At 33.0% G+C, this 25,185-nt stretch overlaps 1 protein-coding gene across 3 annotated transcripts in view; it reads left to right on the forward strand.

Moving 5' to 3' along the window:
• The window catches only part of LOC128998557 (E3 ubiquitin-protein ligase LNX-like), a 325,727-nt gene that overhangs the window by 90,805 nt on the left and 209,737 nt on the right, over positions 1-25,185 (forward strand). Inside the window, exon 1 of one of the 3 annotated variants that reach the window (XM_054424743.1) lies at positions 15,529-15,645. The exons of the other annotated variants lie outside the window; for them this stretch is intronic. The gene's annotated coding sequence lies outside the window, so the exon portion shown is untranslated. Of the gene's footprint in view, positions 1-15,528; positions 15,646-25,185 lie in introns of those variants that run through there. 3 annotated transcript variants of the gene reach the window in all.

A 25,185-nucleotide genomic window follows, 5' to 3' on the forward strand; every position in this document is an offset into this window, starting at 1 on the left:
ACTAAAGGAAACCTCGGATACAATAAAATTGACAAACAAATGAACATAGGTCCTACAACCAAAGGTCTGTGTTCTTCCTTGATTTACTTTTTATAGACACATTGTTTATATCTCAAGGACTGCTAGGAGTACTTGATTGATATTTAGTGTAAACTGTTAGAATTATTTTCAAGAAATTAACATAATTTGAAATAAGGTTCTTTTTATGATTCCTATACAACAATATGTCCATTTTGTATGTTTTGGATAAGTGATGCTATATTAGTGTGGATAGAGTAAACAAATTCTTATCTTTTAAAGTAACCTACAACGATTTTACTAAATAAATCATAATATTGTTCTCTTAACTGAAGTAACAGTTCATCTAATATCCCTCAGTTACTTAAACTGGAGTTGGGTTGTTAAATGTATCCTTTTACACATACAATGATAAACTCTAAAGTTCCTCTTTGCTCTGCCTATACAAGGTTCTTATTGATTGATTTAATCATTAAGACTGAATTTCCTTTATGTTTGGTCTAACGTGAAATGTACTAAAAACCATCTCATACCTTCAATTTTTTTTTCACGTTAAAGAAAGATAATTTGATTACTGGTTTCTTCTGTGATTTGGATATCCAATCTTGTATTTGCCACACTGAAATTTTCATACAAAATTGTTCATTTTCAACTGTCATTTTGATGTTCTTCCTCACCAACCCATTGCATGCAATTTTTTCGTCCCACTGTGTATCTTTCAGCGATCTCGTCACAACAAAATCCCCATATTCCATTGCAACACGAACATAGTAATCATGGTCAAGCTTGCCAACTGGCGTTGACAGAAAGTATATTTCTCTTACAGGTACGTTTGATTAATTATCAAAAGTCGTTAGAATCCAAAATAAACTGTCAAACAACCATATACTAAGACTGGATTGAGCAAATATTTAAATTCACACTCTCTTTCGGTAATGATGCCTACTTCTTCATGATGTCCCTTGTAATGATCCAAAACATTTAAAACTGATACTGGGACTGGATTGAGCAAATATTTAAATTCACACTCTCTTTCTGTAATGATGCCTACTTCTTCATGATGTTCCTTGTAATGATCCAAAACATTTAAAACTGATACTGGGACTGGATTGAGCAAATATTTAAATTCACACTCTCTTTCTGTAATGATGCCTACTTCTTCATGATGTTCCTTGTAATGATCCAAAACATTTAAAACTGATACTGGGACTGGATTGAGCAAATATTTAAATTCACACTCTGTTTCTGTAATTATGCCTACTTCTTCATGATGTTCCTTCTAATGATCCAAAACATTTAAAATTGATACTGGGACTGGATTGAGCAAATATTTAAATTCACACTCTCTTTCTGTAATTATGCCTACTTCTTCATGATGTTCCTTGAAATGATCCAAAACTTTTAAAACTGACATTTTAACAAGACAGCCAAGCATTTTACAAACAATCTGTCTGTAGCCACAGAACTCCTCATGATCATTGGTTTCACACTTTCCTAACATCCATCTTCACTGTAGATACACCGGCGAGGTAGAGCTTCCAGTATATTTTTAAGACAAACTGAATTTTCTTGTGTGAACGGTTCTTCACATGTAGGACATTAACTTATCTTGGTGGTACATGACAAACATACAATATGACCTCTAGAGCACTGTTTAAAAGGAACGTTTGTAGTTTCCAAACACACCGGGCACTCGACGCATTTCTCAACGAAGGGTTAAAAGTGATTCGGAACTTTCACTTGTATCACGAGCACATGCCATTTTTACTAGAATTTTAACGCAAATCCGAACATACACGTGGTTGTGGAACACTTGATGAGGTGGACTCGTCTATCAACAGTGAAAACCTACAGACTGACAGGAATTGCGACTGACCACTGGACAACCTCGTCCTTATCAGTTGAACCTTGACCAATACTTGTTTTAATTGTTTGAAACTCTTATTAATGTTTCTTTTCCACTAATGAAGACTTAAGTGCTAGAATTTTAACACTAATACGAACATACTACACGTGGTTGTGGACTCGTCTATCAACAGTGAAAACCTACAGACTGACAGGAATTGTGACTGACCACTGGACAACCTCGTCCTTATCAGTTGAACCTTGACCAATACTTGTTTTAATTGTTTGAAACTCTTATTAATGTTTCTTTTCCACTAATGAAGACTTAAGTGCTAGAATTTTAACACTAATACGAACATACTACACGTGGTTGTGGACTCGTCTATCAACAGTGAAAACCTACAGACTGACAGGAATTGTGACTGACCACTGGACAACCTCGTCCTTATCAGTTGAACCTTGACCAATACTTGTTTTAATTGTTTGAAACTCTTATTAATGTTTCTTTTCCACTAATGAAGACTTAAGTGCTAGAATTTTAACACTAATACGAACATACTACACGTGGTTGTGGACTCGTCTATCAACAGTGAAAACCTACAGACTGACAGGAATTGTGACTGACCACTGGACAACCTCGTCTTTATCAGTTGAACCTTGACCAATACTTGTTTTAATTGTTTGGAACTCTTACTAATGTTTTTTTTTCCACTAATGAAGACTTAAGTGCTAGAATTTTAACACTAATACGAACATACTACACGTGGTTGTGGACTCGTTTATCAACTGTGAAAACCTACAGACTGACAGGAATTGTGACTGACCACTGGACAGCCTCGTCCTTATCAGTTGAACCTTGACCAATACTTGTTTTAATTGTTTGAAACTCTTATTGATGTTTCTTTTCCACTAATGAAGACTTAAGTACTCATATTGAAAACGATAAATTAAATCTTTGTATTACAATTTGGAAAAAGTTTGTATGCCATAGTATCATAAAACTTTATTGCATCCAAGATTATTTACAACGTAATTTTGTCAGCATACAGTTATAGGTAAGAGGAATAGGAAGTTTGTTTTTTTAGATACCAGTTGAAATAAAAACTTGATTGTATTCAAGTGGTTGAGATGAATATTTCAAAATTGCATCAAAATTATCTTTTCGTTTCGTACTCTACGATGTTGAGCCTTGTTTATATTGAGTTGTCTTTGACCTGACCTGAACCTGTATTGAGTTGCATCGGTATAGGTTCGTTTTGAACTATAATCTTACTTGTTTTCGAAATATACTATATCGGAATTAAGCCTTATATGTACAAAGTATAAAAACGTTTAGACGTTACGTTTTGGATTTAAACTCTGTCATATGGTCATATTTAAGGTGTAAGGTATTAAGTTATTTCTGTATTGATTCGTTTACGTATTAAACAGTTTCAGTATCGAACCGTACTCTTAATCGTAAACGGTTTCGGAAATGAGCCATATTTGTATTGAGTTCTTTCGGGATTAAGTCTTCTCTGTATTATCATCGAACCACATCCTTACGGCTATCTGTATAACACGGTTTTAGAAGTGAGCCTTATTTGTATGCCATTTTGACAGTTCTAATTGAGTTTTTTCTTTAACTTAAGTTTTTTCTAGATTGACCCGTTAGAACTGAGACTTTTGTCTAAGTAAGTATTTCGTAAAAGGAATAGTTCCGCATCGTTCTTGATCTTTTATGATTGAATCATTACCGGCACCGTATTGTGTAGTCCCGCATTAAAATATACTAGTTTCTCTGCCCGTGCTTCGTTACGGGGTATATATGCATATAATGCATATGTAAAGAATGCAGAAAAGAATAGTTCAGTTTTACATGAAGATACAATATATAATATAAGAAACAGTTACAACACACTTAACAGGAAACATATATAGGCAAAGGCTCTCGTGCTTACTGATTATTAAAATGAAGATCTTTTAATCATTTTATATAGTATATATCATTTAAAATATATGCAAAAGTATAATTCATTGACCACATGGCACCAAGAAACAATTCTCCTTGTAAACAAATTAAATTAAATAGCAGAACAGCATTTCTGACAACAGCTGAAGTTTCATAACAATGTTTGTTTTCCATGTTAATCTTATGGAGTAATACGAAACTTTAAGGGTCTCACTCTCTAATTATTTCCCTAAATAGAAAGTTTCCTGCACAACTTCACGTTACGCCCTTTCCAATGACACCAAAAACATGTCAATCGGTTCAGTAGTTTCGGAGGAGTAATTGTCACAAAAAACCTGCTTGCGTATTACATAACGGATTAGTATCAAATCATGTCCTTGCTAAACGCCTCAATCCCAAACCGTTTCCAAACTGAGTCGTATTCGTACTGAACTATATTGAGTCGTTATCGTATTGAGTTGTATCGGGATTGAGCCTTGTCCGTATCGGAGTAATCCCACCCCAGCTGCTCCCAGTCAAATTGCATTCAATCCCACAGCCTGCTAACACTGGTCAAATATTGACTCGGTATTGTTGCCTCACGGACTGCGCACACAGTGCACCTGTTACCCTATTATTTCTTTCGTTTCGGATTTACATGCATGATAATGGATTGTACTTAGATAATTATATTGGTGATTAGGTTGAATTACTTTATACTTATATTGTTTTCGAGCGTTTGAAATAAAATTCAACAATGGAAAATTTTAAAGTTTGAATGATTCGTGTTAAACCCAAATGACATGCATTTGATGTATGCAAAATTTGGGTGTTGTTATTTACACAAAAACTAAATGAGATACGAAGTAAGTGTAAATTACAAAGTTGTTAAGAATTAAATAACCTATAAAATGATGTGCCCTTTGACATATGTTGCTATTCGAAAGTTTTGAACAATGGGAATTTGCAAATTTTTATAAATCAATTTTTTTGGAATTTTATTATTTCAATAAACCGTTATTTGTAGCATATCACAGTAAAGATAATTTCATAACGAGTAAGAAAATTCTACCGAAGAAGGGCTAAGTGCATTGGTATAGGAAACACAGTGTATTAAAAACATTTTGACTTTTCCAAAAAAAAACTGCTGCCATTTTAAAACGAAAAAAGATCATTAATTTTTGTTTTTCCCAAAATGTTTGTCTATTAAATACCTTTAAAATTATGTATAACAAGACATATGTTCACATTTGAAAATACCGAGATTCGAACTAGTAACCCTCAATTTTGGCACACCCTGTATCGGAAAAACTTAAAAATGTTTTTACGTTATTCCTTGGGTTCAATTTAGCAGGAAATAATTGTATTTCATCCTTGTACGTCAAGCCGTTTTTCCGTAATCAATTTGAGTCACCTTACGTGGGACACACTGTGTAAGCTAATGTTGCTATGTTTTTGAAGTTTGATATTATTCTTAAGTGCATTTTTGCGTCCTAATAAAAATTGTAGTTAATAAATTGTAACGAAAGTGATTTTTAGAAAATTACTCCAAATTCCTGTTCTCGGCTTTGCCTTGTACGTGAAATTTAGTATTCCTGTGCTCGGCTGTACTTCACGCAACCTGGGTGCGCACCGGAAAATAACACTTGTAGTGTTAGTAATGAATCAAACTATTTCTATATAACTTTTATGACGAACATGATACAGACATTACAACCGGCTTTTAATTACAGGTAACTATGACGTTATTATAACAATATTATCACGTTTCGTTAAAGTTTTTCTGCAATCGAGTACTACTTTACTTATAAAAAGACTTTTCTGTACTAAAAGAAAAATCATCTAAAAAAAAAAAATATTTCTTAAATTTTTGTTGGTTTACCTTTGTTGCGTAAGATTATAACGTAGATCGTCGTAATTTAGAAGACAATTTGGCTAAAAAATCAATACTTTTCAAATTTAATCATATCTGGTAAGTGTTTTGAAAATTTTTGTCGTGAGGTTTATAACCATTCACATTAGTTGTACATAGGTATAAGTTTCATTCAATTTAATAGAAATTTGGCTATTTAGGTTTGTTCTCAATTCTCGCTGTTTTATGTACTTTCTCAAAATAATATAGTTAGTGTGATATACTTATTAAATTGTTATAGGTGAATAATATCCGTAACACAAGTCCACAAATCGTAGTATTTAGTCATCCAAGTAAAGATAATACATCTCGTATTATATTTAGGCCTACTTCGATGTATTAAGTGTAGTAAGCAACGTACAATTTATACTCGTAATTAAGATTATTTCTAGTGTAAGTAATTGTAATTGTTTTATAAATTATTTGATTGGTCTGCAGTGTGAGTAATTTATATATAGTCAATGGTAATATTGAAAAATCTAGTCTTTTGCAAACTACGTATATTCCAATGCTGAATCACGTTTAAGTAATAAAAATATACGGATCCATATTTTGATCAGAACATGTTAACCATTCAAAGATTTGTCAGTATATCGAAGTTATAATTAATTTTCATTTAGGGTTTTACTTATTAGGTGGAAAAATATCCAAATACGATTGATTTTCATAAATAATATGTGTTTACTTGTATAATCATTATACGTTTGCAAGAAAATACTCTTTACGTCATGCTATATTTAATTAATCTGTTAAATAGATTAGATAACTTTTCACGAATCGTTAGCATTACATATTATAGTGAAAAATATATATTATATATTTTCATCAGAGATTTGAGAACAATACTGTGAAAAAAAAAAAAATAATAAAAAATATCTTTCAAGAAAAAATAATAAATATAATGGACCTTTTTTATCACAGAACATTTTAAATTTGTGATACTATGATTTTTACTAACAACCCTTAATTTAGGTAGGCATATTTATTTATTACTTCTATTTCCAAAGTTATTTTCAAATAAGAATGTGATTATATTTATAGCCAGTTTGTTCCCCAAATTGTCTTTGTATTTTAATTTATTCATACAACCCAGTTTCGTGCTCTTTTAAGTTTACACCCCTGGCGATGCTGTTGGAAGTCCCCGACCTCCCCTTGGCTGACACGTGTTTTGATTTCCCTTGAGGAATGATTTACATAGCGGCAATGCCAAAAATGTACTGTGCAGTGCCTAAACTGTGATCTAAGTGATCTGCGATTTTGGACCAATGTCTTCGAATTCCACCCTGTAATATGATTGGTCGTTGTGTTCATAAAGCTTTTGTCAGACTAGATTCATTCTATTGAATATTGAGGATACTTTCTTCTACCTGAAACTTAATAAAAATTTCAAACACCTACTCTTACTTTCGGTAACATGTATGGTAGGAAGTGCCATCCTCATTTTAGAACTGTTTAAACACTACCATTTATAGAAAATGCCGGAAAGTAGTAAACGTTTTAGGAACAACAACGTTCGCTGATATTTAATATATGATTATACTGTTCAAAGCGTAAAAAACAAAAAGAGTCTTAAATGACAACGTGCCATTAGTAGCATACAGGGTGAGTTTAAAGTGCCTTTACACCTGCCTTTTTTAAACAGTATAAGTTAGAATGTTTAAACTCACATCTGCGTTAGACCTTAATATCTTGGCTGTCATGAGTTCATTGACTCTCCATTTTCAATGGGGGAAGTTCTACATAGAGTAAGCCGAGATTCTTAAATGTAAGCATAGCTTGACATGTACATCAAATCAAATGTCTTGTTTATCTAAAAAACAATGCCGCAAACTTAACCTCAAATAGACAATCGAGTAAAAAGACAGCTGTTCATAGATTTGAATTTGCATTGCTACCTCCTAAGGGGGGGGGGGGGGGGGGGCACGGAAGAAAATCATAAACGTAAGCATCGGTTGATATGCAAATAAAATTAAAGGTATTAGTAGAATACATTGCCGCAAATTCGAGCTCAAAAGAACAACTGACTAAAAATGACAGCCGTTTAAAGATTCAAATTGGCACATTCAAGAAATCTTTGAACGCCATTTTTGACTCGGTTTTTCATTTGAGGTCCGTTTTGCGGCATTGTATTCTACTACCAGAGACCTTTAATTTTTGTACATGTCAACCTATGCTCATATTTAAGAATTTCTTGTTGAATTAAACTATTTGTTACCTTATTTGCTAGCAAAGGCTAGCAGATAAGGTAACTAATAATTCAAACCCACCCTGTATATACCATACATCAGCAATGTTTAGCTTTTAGTATTGTACACACTGTTACACATTAAATGCAATATACTTTTTTCCATCGGACATAAAATATTTAAACGTTTTTGTAATGATCTATTTAACCATTTTACAACAGCAACATTTTGCAATTAGTATTGTAAACACTGATATTAATTTCTTTGTTATGAAGCATAGCACCATTCTACAAAAGCAATATTTTGCTATTAAACGTTTTTGTAATGAAGTATTTCACCATTTTACAACAGCAATTTTTGCCATTAGTATTGTAAACACTGATAATTAACTTCTTTGTTATGAAGTATAGCACCATTCTAAATCAGCAATATTTTTCATTACAAAACGTTTTTGTAATGAAGTATTTCACCATTCTACAACAGCAATTTTTGCCGTTAGTATTGTAAACACTGATATTAACTTCTTTGTTATGAAGTATAGCACCATTCTACAAAAGCAATATGTTGTTGTTAGTTTTGTGTTAGATAGTTAAATGTATAAGTAAATTAATACATCAGCTGATTAATTATTATTTAGTTTGTTAGTAAATATTCTGCTTAGCTTGATGTGTTTAAGAACTCAATAAAATGGTTCTTTTATATTTTGAATATCATTTAGTGTAATTCTACATTGGCGACGATGAGTAAACGAACCAAAAGAAGAAATAGTTATTTCAACGAAGAAGATAAGTATGAAACCTAATCTTAGGAAAAAGATGGAGATGAAGCTTTGGAAAGAACAAGGGAGGGACAACATAAAAGTTCGAACTTTTGAAGAAGGAGAAGATGTTTGGATTAAGAATGAACACGGGAATGGTTGGTCAGCTGGAATGGTGAAAAATAAAAATGGACTGTACTCATATGATGTACTTTGTGGAGGTGTTATAAAAAGGAAACATGCGGACCAGATGAGACAAAGAATGGGAGCTGTTGAATCCGCGTAAAAAGAAAGAGGGGAAAAGTGTTAGATAGTTAAATGTATAAGTAAATTAATACATCAGCTGATTAATTATTATTTAGTTTGTTAGTAAATATTCTGCTTAGCTTGATGTGTTTAAGAACTCAATAAAATGGTTCTTTTATATTTTGAATATCATTTAGTGTAATAGTTTTGTACACACTGTTGCAAGTTAAATGCATTGCTGATTGTGGTTTCAGTTGTGTATTATATTTACTCGTTAGTCGTAGTAATGCCAATATCATATAGAACAGCAATACAACGGCAATCGTATCGTGTACTGAACACACCCTTCTTATGCAATTATGGTTGTTGTTTTCATTGCGTAAATCTGTAACATTCTCGCCATACAGTGTCCATATCGTCACAAAATAAAAGTCAGTTGTTATTAACTGCTATTTGCCTGTGCACCATGTTGTTCCTATTGTTAGTTTGTGTATGGTTACAAAAACAGCAATACATGCCCTGAATACTCCGTTGCACATTAAATGCAATATGTTGTTGTTTCCATTGTATACATTTGCATGGTTCTTTGTCATAAATATGACAACAGCGATATGCCATTAACGTCGAACACCCTGTTGCACATTAAATGCAGTGCGGGTTGTTTCCATTGTAAATTTACATCGTGTGCCCTTGCCTTGGTTAATATCGTTGTAGTATATTCACCAATTATGGTAGCGAGTGATTTTAATTAAAATATAATAGCTTTATGCAATACTGGTTTGGTTACATTAACTGAAAGCACAAAAATACGTCAAATAACACTAATATATTTCCACTTATACTGTTTACTCACAAGACGGTAAATACATACCTATAAAAGACGGTAAGTTGTGATCGATTTCGATTGGACACTCCAATCATCATCAGACCCAAAAGGCGAATTGGTGAACGTTCTGGCGTCTTGGCCACAAAATATTTTAATACCCCCGCTGCAGCAAACCTACAGACTAAGCGAATTTCCATTTGCCTTATTGGATTTACACTAAAATGCCTCCTTAAAAATATCACAGTTATTCTCTATTTAAATAGAATTAGTTTAACGAGTACTTAGGTTTGCTGCAACAGGGAGGGTAAAAAGTGTTTTTGTTGTAAAATGTTAATAGTTTAGTAAGAAATGAATGTATTTTCCAAATTCGATCAAAATATGTTCATAAACAAGCAAACTACAACAGCTGACTTATTTTACATAAGAATAACATGGGAATTTTAAATTTATATATATATATATATATATATATATATATGAATTTGAACGGATGGTGTTTTTGGCCTCTAGGGACCTCAAAATGAAAAAGTAAATCGGTCCCGGGTCCAGGTCTTACCACGAGTACTACGGTAATAGCTTATTCCCTATATGGGAAATTCGCTAAAAATTGAATCTATATTCTTAGTTGCGATTCAAGTCAAGATCCTGGCATACTACTTTATCATGCTATTGCTTGGTGTTAACCTCCAGATGTAACTGGAGGGTGCTACCTAAACCACCAATGGTGGGCATTTCGGGGAAAAATGTTAGCCTTAAGATTTAACTTTTGTAACTAGAAAGTTGTTTTGAGTGACTGCGAAATGAAAATATGATTTCTGTAAAGAACCGCTACGGCCCAGTGGACAGGCAGTGTTCCGCCCGCTTTGTTTGAAGTCAATTGGCCGTAGCGACCGGGCATTGGCTAGCCATCTATCCCACCCTACCCAACACCCATACAACACTGTGTATACTGTGAGTTTCATCACCCACCGGTTTCATTGTACAAGTAGAATATGAATGTCGATATCAGTTTATGATATTTAAAGATACTTTTATAGGCATTTTCATCACGATGAGTAAAATATAAATTTTTCACAACGTTGGTGATCCAGAATCAAATTTCGAAGATGGCAAAGTATCCAAAACATAACTAGATCAGTATACAAAAACTCAGCAAAAGCGATAAAATAAACAAACGAGAAACCACATTGAGAACTGTTGTCAAAATTAGGAACACGGAATTCTTATAAAATAAAAGTACGGGGCACACAAACAAAAGGGTTTTGTTTCCTTATTAAATTTCCTAGCTCGTTTTGTGAGTTGCTTGTACTAATTTTGTTATGTTTTAGATAAACTCTCACCTGGGGGAAACGTCTTGGCGACTTCATTTTTACTAATCGCGATGTAAAATGTTCTTATAGTCCCTTGAATAAACATCACCAATAATATCTTCAAAAAAATTGCTTAACCTTATTGTACATCTGAGTTGGTATGAGAATAAATAAATTGACTAAATCGACTAACCCCAGAATTCATGCGTTGTAGCGTTTCCGAAAGATAGTCTTGAAATTGTAAATGCTGTAAAGTCCATAGTGTTCAAATGCATTATAAAAACGTAAAACATTAAGTTAATTTATCTCGAAGACACATTGTTTTTGTATTGAAGAATTGTAAATCAAATTATCTGTCTGAACAGTTAAATAGTAATGGTGTGTCTTTTGGGCTATGTAGGTTTAGTTAGGCTAAGACTTGAGATGGATTATAGTGTAATCGAAGTGGAGTCTTTTGCCTGCGATTAAAAAGAGAATAACCTAAGCGTATTGCAATAATGAGGGAGAAAATGAAAATACAAAATAAGATAAGAAGTAGGGTGATATGACTTTCTTTATGTGTCTAGACTGGAAAGAAATTGATGGAAATTACTAAGAAGTTGCTTTTTGTGCGATAAAAACATACGATGTTAATACTAAGCGATTTGTGTAGGGAAAACACCAAAACAAAAAGGTTTAATAATTAAATTTATTTTATATTAATTAAACATAGAATTTATGTTAAATATTAAATAAGTAATAAAATAATTATGTTATGTTAGTGTTTAAATAAACTGGAAGAGATTCACTTCACATTTATAATGAAGTTATTTTTCCTGGGACACAAAAGGTATACAATTAAATTAATGATTCGATGTTTGAAATCATTCAAATACATTTATCTCCTTGAAAACAACGGATTGAATTTTACAATTAAGTTACTTTTCGTGTGATTAAAAATCGATGTAATAAAAATATAACACTATGAAGGAGAAAAATAGAATATAAAACGCCGATAACCAGACTCGACAGTAGTAACAATATTGTACGCCAATATTTACAATAAATTGATGGTGACAAAATGCAGATAAGGCCATGGGTTGCAATCGACGATTAAATAAAGCTCCAAATACAAGAGGCTTAAATACTAACACGTGGGCTTTTACTTTTATCACTGATTACCGTTCATGATTACCTTTTAATTTGTATTCCTTATAATTTATTTAATTTTAAATACTCTGATGTAAAAACATTTACATATAAATGAAGGTTAAATCTTTTTTCCAAATTGTTTTGATCCGTGGATTATATTAACCTTTTTGGCATTACTATTTATTTAATTTCACGCACGATTTATTCAATCAAATTTCATTTCGAACGACTGCCTGTTCAACACGATAGTAAGAAGAAACATAGTAAAAATAGCCTTACTAATATAGTGGTTTGGTAAACAGAAATCTATTTGTCGTTAGTAGTTTAGTGTAGTCAGCTATCTTTCTTGCTTTTTGTCATGGCTAATTTATTTATTTATTTGGAAATTAATTTGTGTTAAAATTAACGCAATTCATAAGAAAATAAGTTTTTTTTAAAATTCTCTATACAACGATAGTTATTTCCCTTTGATTTATCTTGTATGCATATGTATAACAAGTTTTGATATTGTCAGCCAAAGATAGTTAAGTTCAAGAATATTAATCAGAATTTACTTCGCCAATATTGTATGATGGTGTTTGATGGATCCGTTTGGTCCCTGTTAGCGAATTTCCCTATAGGGAGGAAGCTGTTACCGAGGTGGCAGGGTACCTAGGCCCTATGACAAAAACACGATACGTTTCATGAACTGCTCGTAGGTCCGGACACCACGGTCTAGATGCACTCGAATGAGTTTTCGAAGCAGTAATATCATAAGAATGGGGTGTTATTGAAATTTTAGTTAAAAAAATAGTTATTAAACACATTTTTAACCTAAAAATGTCTTTGAATTCTCAGTGTGCATTACAACAACCGTGTAGAGCTTAAAAAATAATTACCTTTATAATTAACTTTTTGTAAAGGCGAAGGAGGAAAGTAAAAAAATATAGATTTAAAATTATCATGTTATTCTTATAAAGAAAAGTAAACTGTTGTAAATTGTTGTTTTGAATATATTCTGATAAAATTAAGCAAATTTATATATATATATAAATAATATATATATATATAAATAATTATATATAATATATATATAAACACTTTTAACAATAATAACCACATTTCCTTATATATTGCAGCAAACCTAGGTTAAACCTTATGTTATTTTATTTAAATATGTCTGACATATAAAAAAAAATCTTCAATAAAAATATAATAAATCATGGAAATTTGCTTAGCATAAAGTTGGCTGCGGCGCGGGTATTTTATTCGTACAAGATTCGTGTTCTTCAAAATCTACAAATTCCCCCCCCCCCAGTGAGCTTGGACAAACTCTTTGACGTTTCCCACCGTTTGCTCATACTGCAGTATAGGTAATAATAATTTTATAACTTATTAACCTTTGACTTATAAATTCATACACACCTTTGGCAACTCCCACTCAGTTCGTTTGATAGTATATTTTTATTTTAGCGAAATTCCCATATAGGGAATAAGCTATTCCCGTAGGTCTCATGGTAAGACATTGACCCGGGACTGATTTACTTTTACGTTCTTCCGAGGTCCCCAGAGGCCAAAAACACCACCCGTTCAAATTAATTTATAATCTTAAACAAAACATTATTTCTGTATGTGTCCGTTAGCACGATAACTCGAGAAAAGATTATCAGATTTTTATGAGATTTGATATAAACGTGTAAACCTACATTTATTCTAACGGTTTCGCAAACCAGCATGATCAGACTTTGGGAACGGGGGTTTATGGAGGGTTTTATGGGGATAAGAATGGGCTTTACCCATTTTGACCCTAATAACATAAAATTTAGCGATTTCTTTGTAAAGCTTAAAATCTAATAATTTAGTACATTGAAGTGTTGTCATGCGCTAAGAAGAAAATTCAAAAAAAAACTGTAAATTTAAAATTCCCATGTTATTCATATGGAGAAAAAGCGAACTGTTGTAGTTTACTTCTTTAGAAACATATTTTGATCTATATTGGAAAATGTATTTATTTCATAGTATACTTTTCACATTTAACTATAAAACACTTTATTACCTTTCCTGTATATGCAAACTAATTACTAGCTAAACTAATGTTATTTAAATAGGGAATAAATATGAAATTTTTAAAGAGATGTGTTAGTGAAAATCCAATCAGGCAAATAAAAATTCGCTTGTCTGCAGGTTTGCTGCGGCGGAGGTATTAATAATATGTTACCGCTTAGACTGAGATGGAGTAAGAGCGATACTCGCCAAGCAATCTAACTTTTCTGCTCTTCCCAGATGCCAAAACCCTTTTCACCCGATCCATTATTTGGGTAAATCTTCTTAAAACACTTTGTTTTATCATCGTAAAAATAAATAATTGTGTATATATCTTCATGAGAACTAACCAAATGATAATATTCAACGTTAACCCCTCCCGATTTTGTTTTATGCCATATATAGTTGTTTACTACTACTTTGTTTAGCTAAGCTATAACAACAATACCACAGACAATTTCATAGTGTAAACGATTGGTTTTTAATTTTAAACACTCTTGTTCTGTCGTGTTTATCAGTCTAATAAAGTTTGCTTGGTGAAAGGTTTGAGATATTTTAAAACTGCGGGGTGAAGCTTGAAAATGACTATTTTAAACTTCAATAAGTCAGTACTGTGACAATATTTCGAATTGAATTTTGTTTTTAACATTATTCAAAATTCAAGTTATATAGAAACCGGTTTTGTGATAAAGCTACGAGTTAAAAGGTTATCTTCTACAGTAGTTTGTGATAACAGTAAAATTTAACCTGTTTGATTTTAATCCCTTGTATTTTAGATTTATTATAGTTTCATGTGATTCATGGTATGATTCATCAAGGCTGCATTCTTTCGCTAAGCAATTCACTATTTCCCCACATTGATGGTCGGTTCTTATCCAAATATTACAATTATGTTTCACTAGGACTTTGGTACGAGCCTGTCATTAAAAGTTATTCGCCTGACCAAGTGTAAATATATCATACTCGGTTGGCCAATGTAAACTCTGCTGTAGCTTATAAATTATACATTCCAAACGAATAGTCATTTCATTTTACCACTTACATCTCTAAGAATAAAACGCTTTGTTTTGCAATGCTTTCACGTAACTATTAAACTAAGTGCTCATAAAGTACGAGTTGCATTTATTCTAGTTTAATCCACTTAGTCATGTTTGAATTCCAGCCACTGGACGAAAATACCAGCAAGCTTTTGTATGTGAGGCAGTACTGAATCAATGTGGCCAGGTTTAGAAGTTATATAGCAGTTTGAATGGTATCCCGATATAGCACCCCCTTGAGATAGGCCCGTACCACTATCGGGAGCTGTAGTGCACAGTGCCCACTGACCATTGCCCAGTGCTAGCTGTCCAGTGCCCAGTCGGTGTTAATCATGGCCGTGGATCCCAAAGGAGCCTCGAGTATCCTTGTCAACTATCTCATCTTGATCGTTCTATTGCTCATATTATGGGTCGTCTACTATAGCGTAAGTCCTGTACTTAAGTTACTTAGCTGTGTAATCATAGCATACGTGTAATAATTTTCTCTGTGCCATCTAAAACTATTGTATGTTTAATTTTGGCTAAATGTGATCCAGGTTTATTTTACAAAAGTATTTGACATACAGTTATACGCTTAAAATTTACAAGCATCATGATAGTAATTATATGAACTGTTGACTCAAAAACCCTAATTGAAACCAAAAGTCCGATGCAGTTTCTTCATAATCTCTGAAAGTAGAATTTACATTCAAATAGAGTGATTTGTGTGTTGACTCTAGTCGTGTTTGTCGTATGTGGAACCACTATTTGATCTACTTTCAATAAGTTAGTTTTTCAATTGCAAATAAATAAAATTATAATGTAAAAACCAAAATTAATCTCATTGTCTCAATACAACTCAATATAGTAATCTCTTTACAATTGGATGAATTTTATCGACTGCCCTTTTTCTATTATCCTTTCGATTTTTAATAGCCTTTCTCTTGATTTAATAATGCGATTTTAATTACATTAATAGCAAGTAATTATGAGCTACATTTATGTCATCTCGAACGATTTTTGAGTTTTTTGCGCTGGTCATACAAATTTAATGATTATTTTGTGACTGTTTATTATTTTGAAATACTACATACTTTTTGATTTCAATTAAACGTTTATTTATCAATCAATCAATTATCAATAATCAATTATTTAAGATAGGGACGCCACTATGTGCGTATTTTAACCCAAATATGAGTGAAGGATGAGTGTAAGATGAGTGGCGCGATCTTGTAGTCTTGTTAGTGACTAAGGCCGACATGTTCCTTAGACACAGCTGTTAATTAATAGCCCATACAGCTAATGGCAACTAAGGGACCTACAGTTTATAGTGGAATCCGAACCACATTTTTTTCCTTGTAATTTACGAATTGGTCTAATTATTAGGATAGTACTGTGGGTAGTCGTAGTACTCACTAGTGCGGACGTTAATCCACACCAGGGAGCATCGCATCCACAGTGCATTCCTATAAATATCCACAATTCGTGACCTCCTAGTAGCTGGATTACAGGACGACGCCACCCGTCCCAGTAAATTATTTCGTACACATAATTTATAAAGTTATAACTGTATTTTAGAAACATTCGTCAGGAATGTATATATAAGCGTAACTTGAACCTCAATCTTTGATCAATAATGAGATAATTTCTTGTGAACAAACTCAGAATGTAAGCTTAGGATAGCCAATATATTTAACCAAACTCAAGTGAGTTCTGAGTAGCGTGATTGTAGACAATATCGGATTCAGCAACGTCTCCTCGTTGACTAACTAGCCGAGGTTGGCAAAGCAGAATGTTGACAACCTGATAAGTAGAGTACAAGTCGACCAAATTTATTTACTTCGCTATCTTGTCTTCAACTCATCTTAATTTATTTGTCAGGTAATTTCTCGAAACTTTATGAGAAAATATATTTTCGTGTTTTACTTGTTATTCATCATGTCATTCACTTTTCATTTTTCACTGTCAAAATTTGTTTAAGGATAATTAAAATGCAATTCCACATGAGATGAAAATTGTATTCAGTAAAAAGTTTGTTCTTTACAATTAATTGAAATAATTCAAAGCTTAGTGGACTGAATAAACAATTATCTATTACATTGACCTTAACCTATGTGTGAAACATGATAAAAAAATCAAGGGAAATAAAAACTTGTTTTAATGTACACGTAATAGTATTAATCTACGATTTAAAAGGTAATCTTCTGCATTAGTGATAACGATTGTCCTAATACAATTCCCTATGCGTGTCAAGGGTGCTGACAAAATATTGTATAACTATTGTAAGTGAATTCGCATTCGTGCATTTCATAAGTATCCCGCGAGTTGGAAACAGACTAGGTTAAGTAACCAGTCAACATGTTGAAGTTACAATCAAATCTGTATAATCTAAAAAAAATTCAAAGAAAGCGATAAATTGGCTTTTATCGTGATTGGCTATTATTGGATTATTAAACGTGAGAATTATAAAACAGTACAGTATGTTGCTTACTAGAGATAAAAAGTAAAACCCAATTTACGGACCATTAATAGTAGTAGTGTATCACAATCCATACAAACCAACTGAGTGTTTCACACAGACAATGACACATTCAAAAACGCAAACCTACACTAGTCTGAATGCGTAAACAAACTAAATTCAAATGAGATTTACCAGGTAAAGTTATGGTTGCGCCCTAAAATGTAACTGTTTTATATACTTTTGAAATTGAATTATGCAACGAAACAGATGGAATACAGATTGGACGCCTGGGGCTAGGATGATGGGACCCAAGCAACGATATGGACACAGCCTGATCACCTGTGATTGATTTATTAATCTGTTTGGGGTGGTTCACAGTTCACTCGTCGAATATTTACGCCTTTGTGAAATACTCAATCATTTAAACTCACACATTTGTATCCATTTTTGATCCCAAACCGAATGTAGTGTTTGCCAATTGCAAAAGTTTATCTGCAAATGTATGTTTTCTAACTCACAACTTTGCAACTTGTTGAATATTGTCCATATGAAGGAATTCAGCTTTTATGTATAGGATTTTTTTTTTCAAAACGTAATCAATAGTAAATTATCTTATTATTTTATTGAACCTGTTTGCAACTATTATAGTTTTTTTGTTCAGTTATTTTAAAATGTAGGAGACTATACAACAACAAACCACCTTGAATTGTTTTCTGTGTTTATTGTGCATCCATGAAAGTACTGCAGTTGAAAAGGAAGTTTATAAATGTAATCATGTAAAGCTAACATAAATTTTATACGAGTAAATTAACAAACCGAGGCTAAAATTATAATCACATGATTTTTAATGTAAGTTGTGATGAAGTTTTATTAGCATTTGTATTTGTTGGATACATTTTGATAATCATTTTTAATAAACAAAAAATACATTTCTTTATTATTGAAAAGTGTTGACATTACACATTAACGGCAAATAATTTAAATTAATACGATATCCATAGGGATATATTTAACAAAATGATTTATTTTTTCTTAGTATAGAAAAATACTAAAGATGTTTGGCTGTTCCAGTCCTTTTGGATGTCTTACTATTATTCATAAATGTTATTTGACAGTACATAAATTTTTTATTAGGTCCCAAGATGTATTGACAAGTTGTCCTAATATTAATGAATGTTGAAACGACTTAACAATACCGCTTAGAGCAATTTTAAAGAGAGAGTGAATGTCAACAGCTTTATTTTGTCAATATCTACTTGTAATTTGTAAATAATCAAAATTAAAATTTTCTTGAATAAATATTTTGAAATTTTGGACGTACTTTTGTTTTGTTCTGTTTAGATTTTGTATTATTTAGGCATCAGCAGTGATTTAAAAACTCACACAAACTGCCTGAGGAGTTTTTATCGCATTGCAAGTTTTCAAATTAACTGTGTAGAAAATTTTACGTTCTTTTCTTAGCTTAAGAATACAAAGATGTGTTGATTATTGGCTTTAGTAGTGTCATAAATGTTACAATAGCTTATAATTTTTCTCGTTGCACATTGCTGTTTGGTTTTGGGAAAACCCTATTTGTTGATTTCAACGAAAAAATCAACCATCCTACATTTTGTGTGGGTAGAGTAAATCTTTTGAGATCGCACATTTTGTTTATGGAGTAGTGGTGACAAGATTCTACAAAATAAATATTTTTAGCTCCTTTTTATTGACATGTGTGATTATAATTGAAAACTGTAGTAATCACCAATACACAGTGCTATTCAATACCCTTTTAATGTTAAAAACAGTAGAGACACTTGTAAACTATGAATATTATTGTGGTTGCGATGAAAAGTGTTCTCAGTTAAAATTTAATAGAGTTTGATAAGCATTACATTTCTTAAGTTGAAAAAATCTTAAATAACTGCATGAACTCTAACATTGTCTTATTTTTGTATATTGTTTCATCAAACCTATTATATTCACCAAGGCGTTTTAGTACCTAATTATCGTTGTTGGGTTCTTCATTTATTATTGTAATCTAATAAAATGCATTTAAAACTATACAGTATTGTCACGAGCTTATTAATATTGACATTTCGGTTACATTATTGGTAGTTTTAGCCAATAGTCAATTTCATCCATTCAGTGCCTGTAGGCTACGTTGTGGCGCCTGCATCAATATTAATTAAGGCTCTGGTCAATAAACAGTTACTGATCCATATTGAAAATTAACATGACGTTGAACATGTTTACTTGTTCATCACAGTGTAACTAGTATTTGTACAGTTACTTATAGTTGTAGAGAATTTCTCATATAGGGAACAAGCTATTGTAGGTCTCATGGTACGACTTTGGCCCGGGACTGATTTACTTTTTTCGTTTTGATGTCCCCAGAGGCCAAAAACACCATCCGTTCATATTCATTTATATATATATATAGGTCCGTTAGCACGATAAATCGATCAAAAATTGCCTGCTTTTGATTAAATTTGGTACAAACGTGTAAACCTACATACATAGGCCTACATTTTTTTGAACGAGTTCGTGGACCAGCATGATTGGACCATGAGAACGGGGTTTTACGAGGGGTTTTATAGGGGCAAATAGAGATTTTTCTCATTTTTGACCCTCAAAATATAATAGAACTTTCAAATTTTCTGTAAGTAAATTTGTAGATCTGAAAAACACAAATTAATTAGTATCTTGGGACGTGTTACTGTACGGTTATTGGCAAAAGGAAGTTCGAAAAATGCTAAATTTAAAGATTGAATGTTTTAATGGGAAGTAAATTATTGTAATTTACTTGTTTATAAATATATTTTGATAACACTTGGCAAATTTGTTTATTTTTCCTAAGCTATTTATACTTCACTAAAAACACACTTTATTATCCTCCCTGTAGAAGCAAACCTAGGTACTTCTTAAATAAATGTTATATAAACAGATTTGTGAAAATCAAATCAGGTAAATGGAAATTCGCTTAATCTGCCGATTTGCTGCGGTGGGGGTATTTGTATCATACAATGATCTGGTCAATAACCTGTTACTAATCCATGAAGAAAGTAAACACCACATTAACATGTTTACTTATTTATCACAGTGTAAGTAGAGTAAATTAACTATTTTGACTGGTGATCGATATCTTTGGCACACTCTTCTTAAAACAAATAGACTTACAACATTTACTAAAATTTAAAAAAATAAATTGATACCTAATATAAATAACTAAATAGTTGTTCATAATATATTGTCTACTTTAGGAAAGTTATTTGAATTCCACTTCTTTTGTACCTGTTCGAAAACTAGAAATATTCCAGAATTTACTGAGAAAACAATGTTGTAAGATGGCATAACAAATTTAAGTTTAAGCCTGTAGTTCTATAAAATATTCAACATGTTTTATTTATGAATTATTGTATTTATTGCTACGGTAAAAAACATACGTAGAAAATACAGACTATACCTCACTTTTAAAAACTTCGTTAAAAGAAGAGTTAAATGAAGAAGTTAGGCTAGCAGATGAATATGTAGAGAAGTTTAGTCGAATTAGTTTAGCTGTACAGAGTAGATTGATTAGGTCTAGGGCCACTTCACCTAATTCCAATGGGTCTGTAATGAGTAAATCTACTGCTGTTAGGACTAAGCTGAGGCTACCTACTATTGAATTCACAAAGTTTAGCGGGGATTTGAAGGATTGGCTACCTTTTTGGGCACAATTCAAAAGAATAGATGATGACGAGAATATTGACGATATTGATAAATATCATTATCTTGTGCAGGCTACTTTAGCTAATTCTAGGGCTCGTCAGCTGGTCGAAAGCTATCCTGCTACCGCTGAGAACTATTCAAAAGCTTTGCAAAGTCTTAAAAGTCGTTTTGGTAGAGATGACCTTCTCATAGAAGTGTATGTTAGAGAGCTTTTGAAGTTAGTTCTGAGTAATTTAAACAGTAAGGTAGAAGTTTCTTGCATTTACGATAAACTGGAAACCCAACTAAGAGCATTGGAGACATTAGGAGTAACAACTGACAAATGTTCTGCTATGTTATATCCTCTTATAGAGTCTTGTTTGCCTGAGGAATTGTTGAGAGCTTGGCAGCGTCACTCCGGCTATGAAGTTGATGCTGAACTTAAGGATAGACTTGATGGCTTGATGAAGTTTCTGCAAAAGGAGGTTGCTAACGAGGAAAGGATTACTCTAGCCGCATCTGGTTTTGAAAATAGTAAGCGACCTAACCTACAGCCTAAAGTAAGTAAATCTACTGTATTTCGACCTAAGCCTAGTTACGCCAGACATACTGAAATGATGCATACAGCTGCTGGTTTAGTTAACCCAACGATGTCTGATAATTTAAATACTAAAGACGCTAAGTGTATGTTTTGTGGTTCTAACCACTTAGCTGAAAACTGTAAAGACAGTAAATTGACAGTAGATGAGAAGGTGAAAATCGTTGGAAAAAATGGTTGTTGCTTTACTTGCTTGAAGTATGGTCATAGGAGTGCGCAATGTAAAGTTAGAGTAAAATGTCCCAACTGTGGAAGGAGGCACACCGCTGTTATGTGTAGGGCATCTGCTGCAGAAGGAAGTTCATTGAGTGAACAACCAGGCAAAGAAAGTTCTCTAGCAAACAATGTTCATACAGAAGTGTTTTTACAAACCTTTTTAGTAAAAATTAGAAACCAAAATCGAGAGCGAACAGCACGCGCTTTAATAGATACGGGATCACAACGATCTTATATTTTGAAAAATACAGCAAAGGAATTTGGCTATGACATAGTCAGAAAGGAGAAGCTAGCTCATGCTTTATTTGGTGGCACTAGTACTGAAACAATTGAGCATGCGTGTTATAAGGTTAGACTAAGTGACTTAAATAACAGTTATGCCTGCAATTTTGACGTTCTTGATCAAGATATAATTTGTAACGATGTTACAACAGTTAAGCCTGGTCCTTGGTCCATTGAGCTTGGAACACTGGGAATTAATGTAACAGATGGAGACGGGCCTATTGAAGTTCTGATAGGTGCAGACGTTGCCGGGAAACTTTACACTGAGAAACGATATCTGCTTTCCAACGGGCTAGTTGCGATGCACACTTTGTTAGGCTGGACTTTAATGGGAAGAACTACAGTTGAAGGGAATGACAGGTCCAGTTCTATGGCAGTAACTTCTTTACTGTCCCCTATTGATAATAAATCCATTTCAGATTTGTGGAGTTTGGATGTTTTAGGAATCAAGGATCCAGTGGAGGTAAAGAGTGAATCTTCAGTTAAAAGTAGAACAATGGAACATTTTGTAGAATCTGTTTCAGTAGAAAATGATGGCAGATATCAGGTCAAATTGCCATGGGTTGAAGACCACCCGCCGTTACCTACTAATTTGAAAGTAGCACAGAAGAGACTCAGTAATCTTACAAATAAACTTAATTCTAGTGGATATCTTAGTTCATATCAACAGGTGTTGTCTGACTGGGAGGAATTAGGTATCATAGAGAAGGTTAACGATGCTGATTTGGAAATTGGTCACTACCTACCGCATCGACATGTGATAAAAGAAAACAGTCTTACCACGAAATTGAGACCTGTATTTGATGCATCTGCTAAAGAAAAGAATCAGCCCTCGTTGAACGATTGTCTAGAAAAAGGTGACGACCTAATTGAATTGATTCCGTACATATTAAATCGTTTTAGACTACACAGATATGGAGTTGTTGCTGACATCGAGAAGGCTTTTCTACAGATTGGTGTACATATGGATGATAGAGATTTTCTTCGTTTTTTGTGGATTAATGAAGAGGGTCAATTGGTTGTTTACAGACACGCTAGAGTGGTCTTTGGAGTTACCTGTAGCCCATTTATGCAAAGTGCAGTAATAAAACTTCATTTAGAAAAAACTTTAGACTTGATAGATTCAGGATCGTTAAACTACTCAAGAAAAGTAGTAGAGACACTGTCGAGAAGTTTCTATGTAGATAATTGTATGGCAAGTTTTGATGACTTTTCAGATTTGAATCAATTTGTAGATCAAGCGACTTCTGTAATGAAAGATGCTAGATTCTGTCTTCGGAGTTGGGAGTACACAGAAATTCAGAGTTTCAAAAATGATTCTACCTTGACACCTATCTTAGGTTTAAATTGGAACAAAAATACTGACATGATTGAGTTGAATTTTGAAAACTTTGCGTTTAAAGAAACTGAAATAGTCACAAAGAGATCTATTTTGTCTTTTGCTCACAAGTTGTTTGACCCCATAGGTATAACTTGTCCTGCTACACTCATGCCTAAGATATTGCTGCAGAAAACGTGGGAAAGTAAAATTGGATGGGATGACAAGGTTTCAGAAGAGATAAAACTTTTGTTTTTAGATTGGGCAAAGCAACTTGAGATTTTTTCAAAATTAAAAATTCCAAGATATTTTGGAAATGAAATTGAAGGGAATATTTCTTGGACAGTTCACTGTTTTTGTGATGCAAGCCAGGACGCTTATGCGGCCGCTGTTTTCCTGAGGGGTGAATCTAATGGACTTGTAACAGTTCAATTAGTTCAAGCAAAGAGTAGAGTTACACCTGTCAAGAAGATGACTATTCCTCGACTGGAGTTATTGGCGGCTACCATTGGCGCTCGTCTAACTGACAACGTCTTAAAGAGTATGGGATTTGAAAATGTCAAAACATTTTATTGGACCGACTCAACCACCGTTTTGTCATGGATTCGTCGAGAAGATTACTGGGGAGTGTTTGTTTGGAACCGAGTAAAGGAAATAAGATCCCTTAGTAGCATCGAATCATGGAATCATGTTCCAGGCCATATGAATCCAGCTGATTTGCCGTCACGTGGATGTTCTCCTAAGCAGCTAGTAGAGTCGAAATGGTGGGAGGGACGACAATGGCTAAGAAACTCATCAAACTTGTGGCCTAACCAAAACTTCAGTGATGATTGTGATGAGAAAGAAGTAAATTCTGAACTTAGAAAGATTAAATCAACTACAAAGATTATGATGAATTCAAAACCTGAACCAGATTGTTGGTATTACAGATATTTCTCCAGATTTGATAAAGTCGTCAGATTGGGAGGCTGGTGGGAAAGACTCATAAGACTATTGAAACAGCTTCTTCGCAGAGTCTTAGGAAGAGCTAGTTTGACTTATGAAGAATTTTTAACCGTTTTGTGCAGTTGTGAATCTGTCATAAATAGTAGACCCTTGACTTATATTTCAGAAGACAGCCATGACATGGAAGTTTTGACGCCAGCTATGTTTTTGAATGGTACGAAGGAGTATGGAGTTATTGATTTGGACCAGATCAACTACACAAATTTGTCTCGACGTTGGAACTTTAAATTAAAATTAAAAGAAGATCTTGAAAAAAGATTTAGAAGCGAATATTTAAGTCAATTGGTGTTGCATTCGAAGAAGAAGAAATCTCGTCAAGTGCAAGTTGGAGAAATTGTTTTACTTGGAAGCGACAATACCAAACGGATGGACTGGCCTTTGGCGAAGATTGAGAAGATACTTCCTGGAAAAGATGGCAACATACGTCTTGTGGAAAT

This window comes from Macrosteles quadrilineatus, unplaced genomic scaffold (assembly GCF_028750875.1).
Source record: "Macrosteles quadrilineatus isolate MER2022 unplaced genomic scaffold, UCM_ALF_1.0 Scaffold_7__1_contigs__length_78375512, whole genome shotgun sequence".
NCBI classification, from domain to species: domain Eukaryota; kingdom Metazoa; phylum Arthropoda; class Insecta; order Hemiptera; family Cicadellidae; genus Macrosteles; species Macrosteles quadrilineatus.